This window comes from Trachinotus anak, unplaced genomic scaffold (assembly GCF_046630095.1).
Source record: "Trachinotus anak isolate AG129_WGS33_773 ecotype Australia unplaced genomic scaffold, CSIRO_AGI_Tana_v1 ptg000034l, whole genome shotgun sequence".
NCBI classification, from domain to species: domain Eukaryota; kingdom Metazoa; phylum Chordata; class Actinopteri; order Carangiformes; family Carangidae; genus Trachinotus; species Trachinotus anak.
Window position 1 is genome coordinate 4,575,664 of NW_027273885.1, and position 12,453 is coordinate 4,588,116.

Here is a 12,453-nt window from a genome sequence, read left to right on the forward strand (position 1 = left end):
CTCACATGTGGGCTACAACACATGCAAGCCAGCACAGACACACACATACACACACACACACACACACACACACATAAGCTAAACATATGGACATATATACTTGCATGCACACATGCTAAATGCAGTCTTAATCCTCAATTTTCAGTAGGTTGGTAAATGGAATTAAAATAGCAGCCATGCCAGGGGACTGAGGTACATTATGTTGTGATACGATCATGAACAGAAGAATACTCTATGAGCTTGTCCGTATCTAAGATTTCAAGCCTGGCAGGTTTTGTTAACAAGGGATATGTGTTTTTTTGTGTGATGCAAGATAATATAGTTTTGTATTTCGCATTAAAAATGTATTACAACCACTAAAGCAATAATATCAATAGAATATAACATTAGTACTAACTACTGTTGGTTTGGTTTTATTATGTCATAAAACAATAAACACAAACCACACTAAAATATTTACAATACACACAATAAAAAACACAAATAACCTGAAGAAGAAAAACTGATTCAATAAAACATGGGACATAGATACATGAAAACAAAAAATGAAATTGAATGAAATACAATAATATCTAAAACACCAACGAAAGATATGATGCATAAAATTGAAGCGTGACACAATAAAATAGGGGAGACTGAAGACGGTTACAACACTTTCTGCATTTCTCTCAGTTACTCAGAGCCTAATTGGACTGGACCACCTAAACTTTTATATATTAAACTTACATCTGTCTGCTAATTACCCATAAACATTTAAAGATGATTACATTTGACATATCATAATATCATAATATTTAGTTGAATGGAAGAATTGAGATGTTGCAACTGCCCGCAACCCAATTGCAACATGCATCAGTGACAGTTGCAACATATTAAAAATACATAAAATTTCAACACTTTTGCTTTTTGTCTCAATAAGCATAGTATTCTGAAAATATGCATTGTTTTACAATAATATTATAGTATAATTTACTTCTACAATACTATTATGTATTGTGTATTTATCTTTGTGTTGTTGTAGATAGAACATAGGCCTACCTTCAGTTAAAATTGACACAATATATCTGTTTTATTGCTTATGATAGAACAGGAAAATATACTATAAGACTTTGCGAGGCTACACAACACAATAAAAACACAAAAAAATTTGTAGTAGTTCTGAAACTATTAGAACTATTCCTACAGCACACTACATTAATTAGTTTTTTATTAAACCATATATTATATCATATAAATTATTATATTATACATATAATATTTAAGAATACTTACTACTATGTATCTACCTGTATTTGTACAGATGTGAAAAGTTCAAGAGGCGAATCTCTAATATAACAGATGCATTGAGTAAATGCCACAAATAAATGTATAAGTCCAGGAAAGCAATCTGTCCTGTAAAATGAGAAACACTGAGGCCCCACTACCAGAGAAGTGTCCTGTCCCACCACAGAAGGAAGAGATGTGACATAAAACTGTCATAATGCAAACTTAATAATGTAACTAACCAGTAGGAGACCCTTCCATGGAGTGAAGACTAAACATGAAGAAGCAGCATTTACTTAATTTACTACACAGAGCAAGACAAAGCTTCCAGGAGCAAATAAAGAGGCATCTCACAGATTTTACACACACGCACACACACACGCACACACACAAGGAGTGTTATTGTGTGAAAAGAGATTTGTAAAATGTCTGCTGTGGCTCTGCAAATAAAAAAGCAAGTACATTTTAGTTGCCATTTTTAAGTTGGAACAACTTCATAAAATGAAACAAAAACAACAAAATTTTAGATAAACTTAACAAGTGCATATTAAATCACCATAACTTAAGACTATTAGTTACAGCTTTCCAAATAAAACGGTCCCCTGATGATGTCATTAGGGTTGATCAGTTTGGCTTTGAGACTCGACATTATCAACAGAAAGGCAGACCGGATGTGTGGGATCTAAAAGAAGTGGACATTTAGCTGGCAGAGGAGAGCCAATTCAAGATACTTTCAAGTTGCATTATGGGAAATGTAGTATCATACTAGGAACTTCAGGATATCTCTGACTCTCTGGCCCTTTAAGACATCTAGATATTAACAGTAGGTAAAAAAAGTTCCCCATTGCTTTTAATTGAACATAGCATTATGTATAAACCTTTGAATTTGCTACACACACACACACACACACAAACATATATGCGTATATGGTTGCTGAGGCAAAACATTTTGAGATGTCTTTTTGAATCATTAATATGCATGAATAAAACCTTTCAATCTTTTAATAGAGCTCTAATTCCTGTGGGTGGGTGCTTCTCCATTTTACTGGAGTCTGGGTTCTCCCTGTGTGTCTCCCAATCCAAACAGACACAGGACAGACTCTAACTAGCCCAGAGCTACTACATAACATATCAAGCATGTTTCCAGTCATGCTATGTGATGCATGCTGGCATAGGCTCCAGCTCCTTAACAACTTCTTAATAGTTCTAAATTAGCATGAGAAATTATTGCAAATTAATGACTTAATGAAATGACACTCCCCGCCATGTTCTTCTCCTTTTCTGCTAATTAGAAATCAACAAAAACCACTGGACCAGAGATCACACAGAGTGATATAATCCGATGTGAAGCAGGAATGTGTTTTTCAGAAATAACAAAGCTCAGCGTGCATTCTTTGGACAGTGAAAATTGAGTGCTCAATAAAGCCGTGTAATAAGCAGTCTGGTAGCGGGCTGGTATTTGCCTGCATATTTATTTGCAGTTCTTTCATCTAGCCTCACTCAGCTTGCCTCCTTACATCCTATTTGAAACATCATTCAATCTCTGAACTCCACCGTCCCGGCTCCTCCACCCCCCCGGAGTGAGGGATTCTGGGGTTGGGCCAGGTTCTTCACCCATACACGACCCCATCGACTGAGCTGCTCTCCACCGGCTAAATGATTGATTCTAGCCTTTGCTAACTAGACTCCTGAGTCCAAAAACAACTAAGGCTGACTGGCCAGTCGGCTGCAGTGTGTGTGTGTGTGCGTGTGTGTGTGTGTGTAATCAGCCCAGGAGACCCAGTAAAATATATGTGCAGGAATGAGGCAGAGTGTGTTTGTGTATGTTTGTGAGAAAATGTACTTATGGGTATAAAAGTTTAAAATAGCAGCCTTTTGAGTAGTTAAGGTGTGTATATTGTGGGAGTGTGTGTTTGTGTGTTCCTTGTGAGCGGTGTGTTTGTGTAAAGCGGAGCACAGCGTTGCTTTTTCAGCTTCATGTTTTCCCTCAAATCCCAACAGGACATGCACATTACATGAGCTCTTTGGTGTGGGAATGTGTGTGTGTGTTTGTGTGTGTGTGTTTGTTTGTGTGTGTGTGTGCGTGCAGGTTAACTTAAATTCAGTGAGACCACACAGCATGTACTGATGGAGACACGGCATGGCTATAATAAGGTTACAGTTAGGGCTAATTGAATGAAGTGCTTCATGCTTTAGTTCACCAGTTAGCTTGCTAGCACTTTTTGAACCCATGACACCAGTCATACAGTCCATTAAGTAGCTATAAAGGGCCAATAGCAAACATAGTGTGGGTCACAGGGAGAGAAATGTAAAAAAAAAAGAGCATTGCCTGGAAATATAAAGGCACAAATGATTTCCAGTGACATTAATTTGAAACCCTCTGCTCCCTGAAGATTTAACATTTGGTTATAAGGAAGGTAACCTTTATTTTCAGCTCTGCTCTGTATTCAGTCCCAGTTAACCCCGAGGCTCTGCACCTATTAATAACTATTACTGCCATATCTTTACCTTCATTAGTGCAGGTCAATGGACCTATCTAGGGAATGTATGGCTAGACGATCGCCATGGAAACCAAAGTCTTGCCTCTTATTAATTGGCAATTAAACTGGGTCAAGAAACCTTTCTTAACAAAGCGCACAGGTCCAATAACGTAAATCCCCTTCTTGTCCAGTGGCCACGCTCGGCCTCATGGGTGTTTGTGATATTACTGAAAGCACAGGAGAGTCAGCGGCGGTTTCCACGGTGAAACACAAAGACGAGGTTTGGATTTCAGAGGAAGGATGCAAGGGAGGAAGGAAAGAGCAAAAAGCACAAATTAGCATTTTTATTTTTCAATCACACCCCTCCCTCTCTCTCTCTTGCATACACACACACACACACACACACACACACAGAGTATCTTAGCTGTGCATGTTTGGGCCTTCATTACCGAAGAGAGATTAACTAGAGGATGCCGCTAATTAATGGAAGTCAGAAACAGCGTCACTCCAGACTGAAGGACCTTCTCACAGTCTGATATGCGACTGCTGTTTTACCTCCAACAGAAGCGCTCACGCACACACACACACACACACACACACACACACACACACAAACACACACACACACACACAAACACACACAAAATGTACACTTCCTTGAGTCCTTATAAGAACTTCCTGTCAGGGAGGAAGAGCTACATTGAGAGAGATTAATCATAGAAGAACCAGGACGTATGTTTGCTTGGCTGCTTCCAACAGAAACTTTTAACTGTTGAATTATTTTGTTGATGCTTTTACTCTGAATTACCACAGTTATGTGTGATACAGCCATCTTCACCTTAAAGCGAAGACACACATTACAGCTGTTGAGTCGATTATGAAATTGATTTGGGCGTGATAACTGATCAGACCAAGCTGGACCGGGTCTGTTGTGGCTCTGGATCAGCTGATGGCAGATAAAAACATACAGTGCGTAAATACTTTAATCATAAGTCTTCAGATCCAATCACTGCCAGTCGCTCGTGGGAGACATGCTGGTAGGACAGTTTTGGCTCACGTGAAGTTAGCCTCACGCTCTCTCACCTCCACTTCCCGCTGCAGGCTGCTCTGCAAACTGCTGGTTGTTCTGGTGCAAGAACACACGACTGTTGGAGTTCATGCAGGATTTGCAGGGTTATCTTGTTACCGACAAGTCGTTCAGTCTTGTGTATTGATTCAGTCCTATAGTGTCTGCTCCTTACAGCCTGTCAAAGACTGGAATCACTCTTTGTATGAGGTTTTTGTCGAGTCGTTGTAGGTTTCAGCTACTTGCTGGTTTCAAACTTCAGTGAAACACATCAAATTTCAACAAAAACAATTCATGATTAACTAATGAGGCCACACATTAGCTAGTTCACACAAAACGGATACAAGATATATTAGCTTCTTCTTTTAAATAACAGCCCACTGTAAGTACTAGTTAGTCACAGTTTTCATCTTTACTTTATCCACATAATGCACTTGGTGAAATGTCAGTTTCTGCAGCAATCTTCATATTAACATCGACTGAGTGTAAGTAGAGATGAAGAAATGAATAAGAAGCGAGTTCAGTGTGTAACCAGGCAGTTACAACATTGCAATTAATGTTGAATTTACCATGTGATCAATCAGGCTTGAAATCAGCCGGTGCAACTGGTTGCAGCTTAAATAACTACATGAATGAATGGATCCGTAACAGGATGAAACTCTTAACGTGTGATCAGGAGAGTTCATTGTATAATTCTGTTGTCATGTGTAAACCTTGTAACTACGGCTCTGGTGATTTTCAGTTTTTCACTTCATTTGAAGGATTACGTGTTTCCTCTGCGGGTCAGGAACAGTCCATGACCCTCGAGCTCCAAGTCGGACTCACTTGATGAAGACAAGTGTGTTATGTTGTTGGCAAGTTGACTTTTAAACATGTTTCATCCAGGAACACACATACACATCCACTGATTCATTAGTCTGATGACTTGCTAAAATGCTAAAATGTACTTTTTTCACTGTTTTTTATTCTTTTCTCACCCAGGATCCTCTCCTCTCTCCAGCCTCTGCTTGTTCTCTCTTTATCTCTCTCTCTCTAGTCTAAATAAAGTGTCTGCAGGGGTAACTCAGGCCCTGAAACAGAGGAGATTAACGTGTCCACTGGGGACAACAGTGAGTAGAGGGAGAAAGAGAAGAAGAAAGTGTGTTTTCTGTGTGGAATTCAGTTCACTTAAAAATAGACCCCTGGCTTTTCTCTCAGCAGTTTTAGTTTCGAGACACAACAGCCATGTGGTGTCACAGCAACTGTATCTTAACAGTGAAACTGCTATTGATTGTGCAAATATTATTAATAGAATACTGTTGATTTTTTCCCCACTTAATAAGTCTATAAAGTTGCAGTCTGAAAAAACTTAAAAACACCAAACCCAAAACACAGGAAACCATCAAGTCCTTCCAGTGAAGGACGCTTTGTATTTTTGCTTGATAAATGACTAACAATTCAAATTGTTGTTGATTTGTTTCTGCAAGTTTTCCATCAACTAATTGATGCATCAACATGTTTTGTAAGTTTCCTCAGACAATTTTTCTTTTTCAAGTTCTTACATTTGTAGCCACTTCACAGGGGAAGTCACGAAAGTACAACAAAATACATTGTTACAGCTACCGAGCTTGGTCCATATACATGACAACTGAAGACCTTGTTTTTGAACCTTCTCATACGACCCATAGGAGTGTCGCCTGAAATTCTGTCCCTATGGCAACAGGTGTACCAGATGTTGGTTGTCATGGTTATAATGATAAACACACAGACTGTACACAGACAGCGGGGTACCCCACCCTTGTAACTATGGTCATGACTTGGTTAAGTTTAGGAAAAGATTGTGGTTTGGCTTAGAATAAGCACTTCCTAAAGATTAGATGATCTTTGTTGTCATGGTTACAATAACAGCAACATCATTAACTTTTGACCCATCCATGCACCACAAACTCCTCCTGACGTGGACTTTGTCGCTCTATAAACTACATCACCGCACTTTTCCCTTTGCTCCTGTCAGAATGATCACGACTGCGAGATGTCGCCTAGCAACAAAACGTCAACTGTGGGTCATAATAACCTGCTGCTGGCCTCGCTTTGGACAGGCCAGTCTTGATATGGTGGACCTTCAGCGGGTTCAGGATGCAGCCGCCTGTCTCATCACCTGAACCCCTTCAATAGAAGATATCACTCCAGCTGCTGCACCTACTCTCTGTTAAACACCGTGTTGATTTCAAGATTCTGCTTCTCACTTTCAAGTCACTTCACAACCTAGCACCTTTGTATCTCTCTGATCTACTCCACAGCAGCACACCTGCCCGTACTCTCAGATCTTCCTCTCCCATTAATCTCACTGTAGCTCCTGACCGTCTGACTACTATGGGGTCTGAAGCCTTCAGCCCCTCGACTCTGGAACTCACTTCTACAAGACATCCTTAATATTGACTCTCTTCCTGTCTTCCCACTTCTTCAAACCTGCCTACCCTGTTTAAATCCAACTAGAGTCCAATGGAATCATTTTTATTTTATACAGTTATATTTATTCTAATTTATTTTGTATTTTATGCCTTGTTGAATTACTGTCTGTTACTATTTTATTTCTTTTACTATGTGTTGCAAGGTGATTTCCTTGAAAGGTCCCTATATATAAAATGCATTATTATCATTATTATTAATATTATTATCATAAAAGCTTGAAAATGTTGTTATGTAGACCTTTAGCTGGGACTTGCATTAGTTACACCAGCAAAGTCTGACTGTGTTTTCTATAGGTTCAGCACCAAACCAAACATTGTCTCATTTGTAACCAGAGAATTAAAATAGTAGCCTCACCCAGAAACACTCATATCTGACCATGTTAGCACGTTCAATTTCACTCCTCACACACACACACACTCTTCGACACTATCACACTTATGAGCTAAGCCTCCGTAGATAATGACACTTTCCCCCAGCCAGGCGTTAAAGTGAAACTTCAATAGAGAGCGAGGGGGAGGTGGTCACCTCCGAGCCGAACCCTCACAGCCATCCGCGGAAATCAAACAGGCGGCCTGACAGACAATCCTCCAATTTATTTGGCTCACAGTGCCCTACCGGCGAAAGGCGTAGCTAAAATGGAAACTCAGTAACTGACCTTTAATGTAATATGGCGCCGATGGCTCACCAAAGAAAACCTCTCAGGGTGTGTGTGTGCGTGCGTGTGTGTGGGAAAGTGTGTGTGTGTGATGAGTTATGGCCAGCTCTCATGTCGGCATTTGGGAAGTTGAGAGCCAAAGCCAGGTGGATTAGGACAACTCGCCTCTGAGAGAATGCTCAGACTGAGTTTCAGAAAGCATGGGTGTGTGTGAGAGAGAAAGAAAGTGTGTGTGTGTGTGTGTGTGTGTAAGCGAACAGAAATACACAACAGACACAGAGGCATAAAAAGGCCGCCTTAAACAAATGAAAGCAAAATAAAGAAGGCAAACCACCGGCACAACACAGAAAATACAACATGTAGAAAATAAAACGTGAGTCAGCCCAGAAAAGCTAAACTCAGGCTGCCATGGGAAGAGGGCTGGTTCAACGCACTAAACTCTCTCTCTCTCACACACACACACACACACACACACACACACACACACACTTCATCTGCCCCTTCATTTGCAGGTCACAACCTTTCTAACCTCTATAACAGGTGTGTCAGTGAGTCTTTTTGTGCTGTTGGAAACAAACAACACTTGTAAATACACTCTCACAGTCTCAGAAAGTGGGACAGGAGGCTAATGGCACCGGAGTGGAAAAAGAAGTTTCCAGTGACTGAGCTCGAAGGAAGACAGATCGACCTGAGGAGACTCCAGGAGGAAAACACATTCGGGAGAAAAATGAGCAGGATTATTTTCACAGTGAAATGTATTGATGGTTACTTCATGTAATACCATAAAATATACTGTAGACTCACTAAGTGAACATTTCCTGTTGCCTCCATAGTGTAAAAAATATGCAGAAAAATCGTGTCTCTGATTTCAGTCAAATGCTTCTTTTGGTTGTTGAGAAATCCAACAACATGCATTTAAATTCTAACCAGCCCTTTGTACATTTCCTTAATCTCATCCAGCAGCTGAATATGTGCATTAGTGTAATAACAAACTCCTCCTGCTATTGGACAATCATCAAAAATGTCAAGGATCAAAGCAGCAGCACTTAAAAAAGGGCAACGCTCCTGAAGGAACAAGAACCGAGCTGCATCCAAATACAAAATCATGACATCGTACAGGAGAGGACACTGTCTCTGAGCAAAATGTAGCATTAATAGTTTTAAAGTCACAATGTGTAGATTTAGAAAATGTTCAACTTTTCTGCGACAAGGAACAACAGAATTTACTGTTGATAAAAAAACATGTAGATTGCATGAACTGCCATCAGTATACTACACTCAGGTGCACCTAGCTACAGCTGATGCAGTCTAAAAAGTGGTGGACAAGTTTAATTCAATTCCTGCCTTTGGTTTTTGCACATGTGCTACACAAAAGTCTTGTGTGTGGAGGGGACTCCCTGACAAATGTGTTGCCTGGGTGGGACTTCACAGTGGTCGGGGCTGGTCGCACAGAGTTACAGCAATGGTGAAATACAAATTAAAAATTGTTCCTCTCTGTTGATGACCCAAAAGCATTTCCAGTTTCAGCTGTTAACTACACAAAAAGTAAATTAACTGCTTGAGTCATGCACATATGAATGTAGTTAAACTACAAGCAAGCTACTGCAAAATTTTAATTTTAATTACATGTAATTCATTAATCCCCAACATTGCTCGTTAAAAATAATTCCTTGTCCTTTTAAGAGTTTTTGTAGCAAAAAACAAAACACTGTAGGGCCAATTAAGAATAATTGAGATCAACAAATTAGAGACTTTAAAAATATTTCTAGAAATGATAATGTGTTAGTGATTTGCTTAACAGTAATTATCATCTAAATTACACCTTTAATCCTTGGTTGTAATCCTGAGATTGCTCGGTTGTTACGTGCCGTTACATCAGTTTCTCTCCTTACAGAGGAGACACTCCACTTTCATAGAAAGAGAAAGAAAGAAAGAAAGAAAGAACATCAGTCAAAGCTCCTTTCTTCTGCTTTCAGGCAATGATGAGAATTTACTTATTAATCTGTTTCTGTTTCCGACACTCACACACACACACAAATACATTGATCAAAGCTTCCCTCATCCTGTGTCCTATGTTTTACATGTTTTTGTAAGCGCGAGTGATGTTGCATTGGTAAACATTATTATCCAGGGACGAGGTGTGAAATGACAGCGAGACACAGAGAGAGAGAGAGGGAGAGAGAGAAAGAGAGAGAGGGAGCTGCTTAGGGGAGATATCATTTGTGTCAGTCCGAGTGAACACCTATCGATTTACATCCAGCGCTCCTCTGTGCGCCACGATGACACCTCATGTATAATTCATGCTGGACCTATGAAAGAGCCATAAATACAGTCGCTCCACTCGTCGGCGTTGCACACTCTCAGCACTTTCGGTCACCCCAGCACGGCTAGTTAGCAGAGGAAGTGTAGAGGTGCAGCCGTGACGAGGAGGCGAAGATGCTCTTGAAGCAAAGATTAGGATGATATAATGATCTTGTTCTGTCTCTGCTAGCTTGTTTATGTTCAACATTCAGTGCAGATGCATGCTCATGCACATATGTGAGCGTGATCCGTCTTCTAATAAAGGCCTACCTGCAGGAGTGGGTGGGTGGGGGCTGGAGAAGTCTTTTGTTTGGAGTTGCACCCCAGAGTCGTGGAGGCCTTCTTCAGCCCAGCCGCCACTGCTTTGACGACCTGGAGGATTTACATCTCACTCCCTCGCAGTAAAACAGCCGCTCGCCTTTCAGTGCCTCCACCCCCCCGCCTTGCCTGAGTTATGGGCTTTGTTTGGGACAGAAGAAATATAAAAATGCTATACAGCCTCACCGTTCCACAGATGTCAAGGGGGATTGTCTACCTCGCATGTGTGGAGAATTTAGGATGAGGTGGTCTCGTGCACGAGTGTGTGTATTTGTAGCGGGTGGTGTTCCATCAAACCATCATTACCTCCAATTAGATCAATGAATAAATCAAGCGAATACGACACATGCATGCATGAATGTTTGAGCTGAGAAGGAAGCACAGAAGATGGAGTTACTGAAAGGGAAGGGCGGGTGCTTGCAGACTTTAAGTATAAACTGAGGACTCTCCTTTCAACACAATACACACTCTGTTCGCCTCTGCGCTGGTGAAACGGTGCTGTCCAATGACTTGAAATACACACCGCTGCATTCGTCAAAAGAGCACATTTCCCTTATACACTTCACTAAATCTCCACACTACTGAGGTCGTCACCTCACAATGGCCATCCCTTGCTCGTCATCTATCTGCTCAAGCTCAGCGACTCACCCCCCCAAAGAGCACTTTCTCACACAAACACGCACAAAAAGTAGAACAAACCTTCATTTCAGCCCAGCTCCTCTCCACCATAAAGCACCAAACGACTGCTCTGTCCTTGAAATTGAAAGTATTAGGAAGACGGACGAGGTGTAGGAGGAGGAGGATGAGGAGGAGAGAGGAAGCACGAGAAGGAACACAAGGTAAAAGAAAGGGCTTTTTCATAATGACAGTCAGCTTAATGAAAAAGTAGTTAGGGCTCGTATATCTGCTAACCACCAAGGTTCAGCTGACTTCTCTTCCCCCCAGTAAGAGTAGCTGGGTTGAGACAAGCTGAGCCCAGGCCAGGTGGAGGAGGGAGTTAGGTTCGATCGAGGAGAGCCAAGACAGGCTGGTGGGGGCAAAGCAGGGCCGGGGTGGTCCGGGTTAATGAGAGCTGAGCCAGGCTAAGGGAGGGTCAGGGAGGGGCTGGTGTGAGCAGTGCTGGCCTTGAGTGTGTTGCAGTCAAGCACATCAATCCACACTGGCAGACAGGAAGGACGGGACATCAGTCACCGGAGCTGCAAACCGCAGAATGCAGCACACAGTAACACACATCGAGGGGCTCGTACACACATGCACAGTCATGCACACAAATAATCCCCTCTTCTTTTTCTTTCTTACTCTGCAGCTTCAGATCTCTGCCAGTTCAGCTCCCCCCGAACACTCAGCTCTTCCAGGAACTGATGCACTGCAGAGTAAAACACATAACGACTAATTAGCAGCTAACAAATGCATCAAGGAAGTCACAACCTGTTCTAAACCTTTTCATCCTGTCCTCCTGTTTTAAGGCCCTTGGTTTTAACAGTGTTACCATTAACTGAGCAGAAACCCAATACATAGATTTAAAAGTGTAGTCTCGGGCTCTCTGTCGGTGTTATGCCTCCACACTGGCAACAGCCAGAGCCAGCGTATTTTTTTTGGGTTGTTCGTCCATTCCTACAAAAGCTTGAACGTCCCAGTCTGGTGGACACAATATTGCCTTGATGAAACTTCTTCAAGGACAAAATGATTAGACTTTGGTTGTCAAAGGTCAAAGGCTAAGGTCACTGTGACCTGACAAAACATGGTTTTGGTCTTGTGAATGCAATCCTTTTAACACCTTGAGGAATTTCTTCAAATTTGGTAAAAACGTTCACCTGCACTCAAGGACAAATAGTAAATATTTTATACGACTCTGGATATACAGGGATGTAATCTGAAACTAGTCTGAGTGACAGAGGAATACAACTGTGAAGTGGTAA